Here is an 8497-nt window from a genome sequence, read left to right as displayed (position 1 = left end):
ATTTCAAATCAGTTGGATCAAGTTATTTCTTAGTATCAAATGTGTAATACCTGAGCTTAATATTAACTGTTTAATGACAGATGATGATAAAACTACACATCCTGCATTTGAAAAATCATTTGGTCCAGGTATTAAACATATACTATGTAAATGGCATGTACATCGTGCATGGCAACGTAGTTTATTTCGAATGGTTTCAAGTCAAAAACTTAGGGATGAAATTTATTTTAATTTAGTTATATTGCTTGAAGAAACTAATTCTTTATTTATTTCTATGATGGATAATTTCCTTCAAAAGTTTCGAGCTGTTGCACCATCGTTTGTAAATTATTTTGAGGAGTATTATTATCTGTGGTCAATGGCATGCAGAAACTTCTCTCATGCATTCACAGATACTAACATGTATTGCGAGTCATTTCACAATAAATTGAAAACTATACTTAAAACGTAAATTTAACAGACGCCTCAATAATTTAATTAATGTGCTTTTAAAAATTGAAGAAGATATTTACATGGCTTATAAGTATAAAGTTGAAATTAACTGTAAAGAGAGCATCTACCCGCCAACTTATAATAAATGACATGAATCTGGATTGAAAATACCTGATAGTGATGTAACAGAAACACATCCTTGTTTGTGGTCTATAAAATTACAGACACGTAAAAATATTCAATATACAGTTAAGCGGTTGCATGAACTATGTTCAGAAACAGATCATTGTTATTCAAAGTGTATTAACCTCTCCTGTCTAAATCTGTGTCATCATTTATATAATTGTAATTGTCCAGACTTCAGCACACTATGTAAACACATACATAAAATACACTCAATTACATGCAGGCAACCAAGTCCTTCTGTAATTGCAACAGATATCCTTAAAGAAGAAAACTCCTCCCCTCTAGAATTGATTAAAAAATCTAATGCTATTTCAGATACTGTTGTGTGTAACACTGAACCTAAAATTAACACTTGTAAGACTTTAATGTCTGAATTATTAGTTATGTTGCCGCATCCAACAATCCAAAAGATATTAATACCTAGTATAACAAAGAATTTAAAAGATATAGTCTCTAAGGTTTTTAATTGTAAAGGTGCAATAAAATCAAACCATTTGAAAGATTTTTTTGATAAAATGCCATTTACTCAGATTGCTCCAAATTTAAAATTATCACGTCAAACTCTGTTTCGTACAACATCTGTGAAAGGTATAAAACGTAAAATTCTAGATTATCCCGATACTTATAATAAAAAAAATGTCACGGAAGGTTTGTTAGGGTTATCAAATAATATTAATGTGAATGATCATAAATCATCACAGGATACCACAATTAAGGTTAAGGGTAGCAATTTACTTAAATATAATTCTTTTACCTCTGAGCTTAATGTATCTGATATTTCAAAATGTGTTCCGCGAGCTGGGGAAACACTTCTAACATTTCTCGATATAAAATCTCTTGATCCTTATATTTCAAATGAAGAAATTTTAGCCCTGAAGGCTGTAAATAATAATTTTCAGCTTGGCTGCCTTAGTGACAATATTATTGATGCTTTTTGTTTTTACTATTCTTCATAATACTTCTTCCATAGCTGTCAAATGTTACCATACACCATTTTTTCAGTCAGGTAATAAAACTCAAAATGTATGGAAAAAAGCTGATTTTGCATCTGTTGATTTCTTTTTTATTCCAGCTCTTATCAATAATAATCATGGGGTTTTACTTGTTGCAAAGATTAGAGATAGAATGTTTAAGTTTTATGATCCACTTGGTTTTAATGCCGTTCAAAATTCTGTGTATTCATTAATTCATTTGTGGCAAAGTATCCTTAATAATGTTTTAGATAATGTGATAATTGGTATTGTTCGTTTCCCAATCACGCTATTCAGAATGATGGCATGAGTTGTGGAGTATTCATTTGTTATTATGCCTATCAGATTAGCAGAAATTTAGATGTTAAACAGGCTTTCAATTCATATGAATTTAGGAAGTTTATTTTTACACAATTAGGTGGAGAGATTGTGAAAATATAGATGTTAAATATATAATTCATTTGTTTTAAATATTATTTAATTTTTGTTTTCTGACCTATTGATATAGCATTAAACTCACGTAGGTAGTATTTTATCTTGTGTTTCCTGTGCCCTAAGCTTTTTTATATATTTTACTGTCGTAACTTGTAAATTCAAAGACTGCATTTAGTATGAATTTTCTTTTTTCTTGCTTTAAACCTTGAATTGAGTGTTTGTAAAATTTAATTCCGAAATGTATTTCCCGTATTAAATTGGTCTTGTCTTGTTATTTTTAGTAACACTTGATGGTACTTAGCTTCAAAATTGGCTGTTTAAAGCCTTGTAACATAGTTTTTATATAGGCCTTAAATTATCATTTTTCTTTCAACTAGCTGATATAATTTTCTTTGAATGTTCAGAATTGACGTTACCAAAAGAGCAGCTATGTAAAAATGTTAGTTTAGGGGAACCAGCATGGTAATGAGCTTGCACAGTACCTCTTGGGTGGCATGGAAACCTGTGTATTTTTATATTGTCTCAATGGATTTGAAAAAAAAAAAATTAAGTATTCTTTATAGTTAATGCTTAAGTTAGATTTTCACAATGTGTTATGTGTTAAAATACTGTTTTTATGCTTTTCTAGTACTATAACCTTTTAACAGTGACCGGAGGATAAAAGCACCAAAAATAAACCCACTGTGGTTATTGCCTATGCGACAAAAGTAAATTCTTCTAGCTATTGCCTATGATTTAAAGTGATACTTCGGTTCCTTTGCAAAGTAGTATAAACACAAAGTAAAGATCCAATTGTAATTCAAAAAGTAAAAACTCAAAATATATGAAATACTAATTAAGAAAATTAAAAAATGGTGAAAGCTTAACTTGATTCAAAGTTAAAAGTTTATATGTATGTAGAATAAAGTTTAAGCTATCTCAAAACATATTAGAAAAAATACTACAAAAAATGTTAAAAAAACAAAAACTACTACTAAAGCAGCGGTAAATGGGAAAATGCAAGGCGATGCTGCTTAGCTGTAGTTTTTTTGGGAGGGTAGTATTTTTTCTAATGTGTTTTGAGATAGCTTAAACTTTATTCTACATATTAACTTTTAAGTTTAAATCAAGTTAAGCTTTCTGATTTTCCTAACTATTATTTCATATATTTTATGTTTTTACTTTTTGAATTACAATTGAATCTTTACTTTGTGTTTATACTACTTAGCAAAGGAACCAAAGTATCACTTTAGCTCATAGGCAATAGCTAGAAGAATTTACTTTTTAAATTTTATTTACATAAATATATTTAATGTACATGTAAAATTTATTTTTCATACATTCTTAATGTTAAATTTTCATTTTTGTCTTATGAGAATATGTTTTTGTACACTTGTTTTTACAAAGTTTGCATTGTTTTTAAATAATCAAAGGCAGAAGTGTCATAAAGCAATTTTTTCAGGTAAGAAAATAAAACTTGCTCTTATAAGAATTATATATTCCGATTTGAAGATTGCATTTCAAGTTTGATAGAATGACCAGTTTCTGTTTTTTTATGAGCAATTTGAATAATTTTATTAAACAGCTTTTTAAATCTTGATTTTTACTGGAGAAAAAGACGAAACTCTTTCGCATCTATTAATTATAAAAGTCAACTAATTTCTGGTCAGGACAATAATTACTTGGTTTGTTGATTGCACTTCGCTTTTAATTCCATTTTAAATATGTTAATGAGTAAATTCATTCCTTTTAATAGAATTCTATTTTTATTTCTCAAAGAAGAAAATGTATTCAATAATACCCCTGAGAAAATTTGTAATATCTCAATTTAATTTTTATTATTACTAATATTGGGAGAGTCAGCGGTGGTCCTAAACTGACTGAGTAGTCTTAATTTTTCACTTGTCAGATATACTTTCTTTACTCATTAGCAGATGTTATTTCGTTGACATTTTAAAATTAAGACAAGTTGTTAATCAAATCTATTATTTATAGCTATATATCAGAAGTGCATATACTAGTTTCAATTTTTTTTTTTTTTTTAATGAACCATTAAAACCCAGCAGGTAATCGAATATATGTTTATCAGTAGCTATCTGTAGAGTGAAACAGTAACTGCCAGCAGTGTGAAGCTAAAAAACAACTTTTAAATGTTTTAATTTTAATAAAATACAATAAGGTATTCGTATTTGCATAGAGTTGGGGATTATCATCAAGATAAAAAATTTGGCAATTAGGGCATTAATGTTTTAGAGCTTAGGATAAAAATGCAGATTTAAAATAGTTAATTTTCATGGTGTTCCAAATGGAGGAAATGTAGATTGTATTTATAAAACTACCTTTTAATACATTTTTGAATTGCCACAAGAAGGCATGCAGCTTCTCTTAAAAGATCACAAGATAAACTATTTCGTATTTCAAAATTTCACAAAGGACATTATATGACCTCTAATGCAAAAGGATATTGTCTGATTTTAACTTAGCAAGAAAGGAAGGTAAGAAAACAGTTATAAAGCAATTCAAGAAAGGGCTAGCTTACCAAAAATTTTAGTTCAAGGAATTCGACTTTCAAAAAGGATGACTCTTAGTTTGTAATAAGTACTATTTTCACAATAAAAACTTCTTAATATTCAGTTAATTGATTAAAAAAAAAGCATACGACTGCTGTCACAAACATCCTGAGGGTAGTTGACCCTATCAGTTTTACCTGTGGCTAAGTGAATAAAACAGCTCTAAACTTTTATCACTTAACAAAGGTTTGAATGCTGGCAAAGAGGCTAGTTTCACACTGCTTTTATAGCTTTGCTCATACTGTGTATGTAAATATGAGCCAGTCTTTATGAAGTCCTCCATGCTGTGACGAATTCAGAAGGCAAGAGGTAGTGTAAATAAATTTATTAGGGTTCTTTCTAGGCTATATGCAAAAATAAATAAACTCACTGCAGGGTGAGGGGGGGAGAACTATAACAACCAGACATTGTGAATAAAGTTTCCATTTAGCACTGATTGTAGATAAAAGCTCCTGTTTCAAAATAATTCAAGACGAGGCTGTTTAGAATTAATCGTCTCTCCAAGTCAGTGGTTCCCGGACTGAGTTGGATACTGTCTGGTAAGGTAACGCGAGCCCGGCTACCTCACTGTAAACTCTTGGCAGAGATACTAATGCGTAGTACTAACTACGCAGAGCGAAATAAAATTTGTGCATGGCCAAGCTGGAAAAACCAAGATAATGTTTCTCTCTTCACTTACTGTAACTCACTCTCACTCCTTCTCTAAAACTGTGTTCCGTGATTTTGTTCCATTTGTCCTGGGCATGTTGAAAAAATATTGAGGATCCTCATTTGTTTGTAATTTTAAAAGTGCCTCTTGACTGGCAAGAGGACCTTGATTAAAAACCGGATATAATGAAGACAGCCTGGGGACTCAAACCAGGTGGTCTGAGACAAGGCACCTATAAACTGATGAAAGGGAACAGAACAATGTCTCCCTTCGGACAACTATAAGAGGAACAAAAACTTGAGTTTGTTTTGTGGCTGCTGGTCACTTTCTTTCTGAGAATTCGTTAAGAAATGCTCTGTCCATGGGAACTTTCAAAGCCGCCATTCTTTTTCTCAGAATGTTGTGGTGGTCGATACAATAGCTTAAGCCGTTGCAATGCCCTGTTCTGTTAATCAATTAAACATTAACTTTTGCAAAGTTCGAACATAGATAGAATTTTTTTAAACAGATCAGTGCATATTTTGCTGATTGGAGATTTTCCTCTCTGGGAGCTATAGAAAAAGTTATTTTTTTAATCAAAATCCTCAATGTCTTGGAGTCAGTCTTCATCTTATTTTGAAAAATTCCATAAGTGGAAGAATGTATACATAGGGTATGAAGAAATATGCTCTGTGTAAATAAACTGAAAGCATTTTCCCAAATAACTTTAAAATAAGAATCACAAAAAAAAAAAAAAAAAACCACTTCTTGAAGTGTTACATAGCAATAGGTAATAAAGAAGAAATATTAAGAATTATTTGCTTCAAGATTGAGCCAACTTGAATAAAATGTAAAATTATTTACTTCCAGGCATTCTTCCTTTCAAAATAAATCTGAGCATGTAACTTAATTGAAGATTGAAATATCAAAAAATTCAGTACATAAATGAAATAAAATTTATATATTCAGTAAGCATCAGGGATGTAATTTTTAAGCTTTCTCTTTTATGTAGGCAACAAAAAAAAAAAAAATCTATCCCTAACTAAAGGAATATGTGAAAATAATTAAATTTCAATGAAATGGTAAAATTTGGTTTAACTGCAGTAATTAAGTTTGTATGATTTTATTGCTATTTTATTTGCACATTTACTAAAAATTTGTATATTCAGTAAGCGTCAGGGATGCAATTTTTAAGATTTCTCTTTTATCTATCCCTAACTAAGAAACAAAAAAAAATCTATCCCTAACTAAAGGAATATGTGAAAATGATGATAAAATTTCAATGAAATGGTAAAAATTGGTTTAACTGCAGTAATTGAGTTTATGATTTTATTGCTATTTCATTAGCACATTTACTACTATAATAATACATATTTTGACTCTCGTATATATTACACAGTAAGAGATGGACTATGAAATGCTTGGGATATGCAAATTCTTGATAAATAAAATTTCCAGATAATAATATATAAAATGCAATTGGCAAAAAGTCCTGTTAATGGAGAAAGAAATTTCAGGTCTAATACTATAAAAACTGTCTTCTTATTTGTTATCAGCTTCTAATCAAAAGCCTACAATTAATTATGTAACGTTTAAAAAAAAACTTCACACATAAATTTGTATGTATTTGCTATGCTTTTGGCATATGAAATTAAAATATCTTCTTATTAAATGTCATCATGAAAATTAAAGGAGATGTTGCCAAATTTGCACCATTCATTCCAGTGTGAGCTTAAAGAAAATGGCCAATTTTTATTTAATATCATGATTCAAGTTAAGGATATAGCATATCAAAAACTTAAATTTTGTATGATAATTTTGCACTTTGTATCACCATTGTTCATTCATTTTTTCCCAGTTTAATGTCATAAATTATAATTAATCCGATGCTAAAGTCTTTCATTAAATTTTGCTTGTTTTCACCTTTTTCAAAACTTAATTATTTTGTTTTTTATATGTTGAAGAATCTTCCATTTTTGCAGTCAAGTTCTGGCAAAGATTTTCAGTCAGTAGATAGATAATTAATCAAAATAGATACAATATTAATTTCCTGTCACACTAAAAGATGTTTAGAAATTGTTACCTATAGCCTATTCAACTTGAGGACCAATTTAATGAAAAATCTGTTAGTAAAACAGGTGAAAACAATTTCTGATAGAACACCTGTGTTCAAGTGCACTTCCAAATTCCACTCTATGCAGTGACCTTGGTCCTTTTTGCTCACCACAAGAAATCTATGTTCCCCTCTAGTAGTAACAAAGGACTTCTAATGGGAACTGAACTATGTAACTTCCCACAACTGGTGAGAAGAATCAGAGCTAACAATAAGGACTATTATAGTTACTGTTAGCCTTGGATGAGGCCTATTCTCTGGAGGAATTCTTAGAACAGTATGATGGATATAACAGTGGGGAAGAGGGAATGTAAGAAAGGTGTGTAAATGTAAATCTGTTCACAATTTAGAAGTTATCAGCAGGGTTTCTGGAGGCCTGTCCCTGCTTTATATGTCACTTAAATTTTCTGAAATTAAAAATTTTCCAGTTAGTTGATAGTCCAGCTTTTACTGTATTTTAACATTTAAATGTTATGGATATATACTACTGCTGTATTTAATAATTATTTAAGTAAATTATATTCATAAGTGTGTCACTGGCTGCTATCCACATAGGTATTTGTTGCACGGGCAAGTATCACAATGGGATTTGTCCAGTAGTCTTTTATCCGGGAACCTATTTTAACTTGTTCTGGAATTTTCAAATATATTTTAGGAAATGACTGAAAAGAATTAAGCATAATTTCCTGCTTTTTATATGAAAACAAGATTTCTATTTTTCGGTAACTTATTGGGAATTTCTTCTTGTATGAGTGGTTTCATAAAGGCTGATTACATACAAAATATACAGATGATTGATGAATTAGATATTAATGAAGTTTTTAATGTAACAGGATATTTAATCTTGGTTGTGCTGTTATTAAGGATTTAAATTTTGTGTAACATTAAAAGTGAAATTATAAATTTAAGTTTTATTGTCTTTAACATATTTTTTTATGCTTTAAAACACTTTTTTGTTGAAATGATTTTTTTTTAGTTGCATGGTAGCTGAATGATCTCTTATATGGATGGATGCCATGCCAGTATAAGAAGAGATTAAGTCTCAATGGCAATTGTTTTTGTGATTGACTGTGCAATATATTTGTAAAGCTTTCAGAAAATAATTGCTTTTAGGACATATAAAAATATGTTCCCCATATAGAATTTAAAGAACATCTGGTAAAGTTACATTTGAATTCTTGTT

The sequence above is a fragment of the Stegodyphus dumicola genome, chromosome 4 (genome assembly GCF_044657685.1).
Source record: "Stegodyphus dumicola isolate Sdum_Otavi_A_Nest chromosome 4, ASM4465768v1".
NCBI lineage: Eukaryota > Metazoa > Arthropoda > Arachnida > Araneae > Eresidae > Stegodyphus > Stegodyphus dumicola.
Note: the sequence above shows the minus strand (reverse complement) of the source record.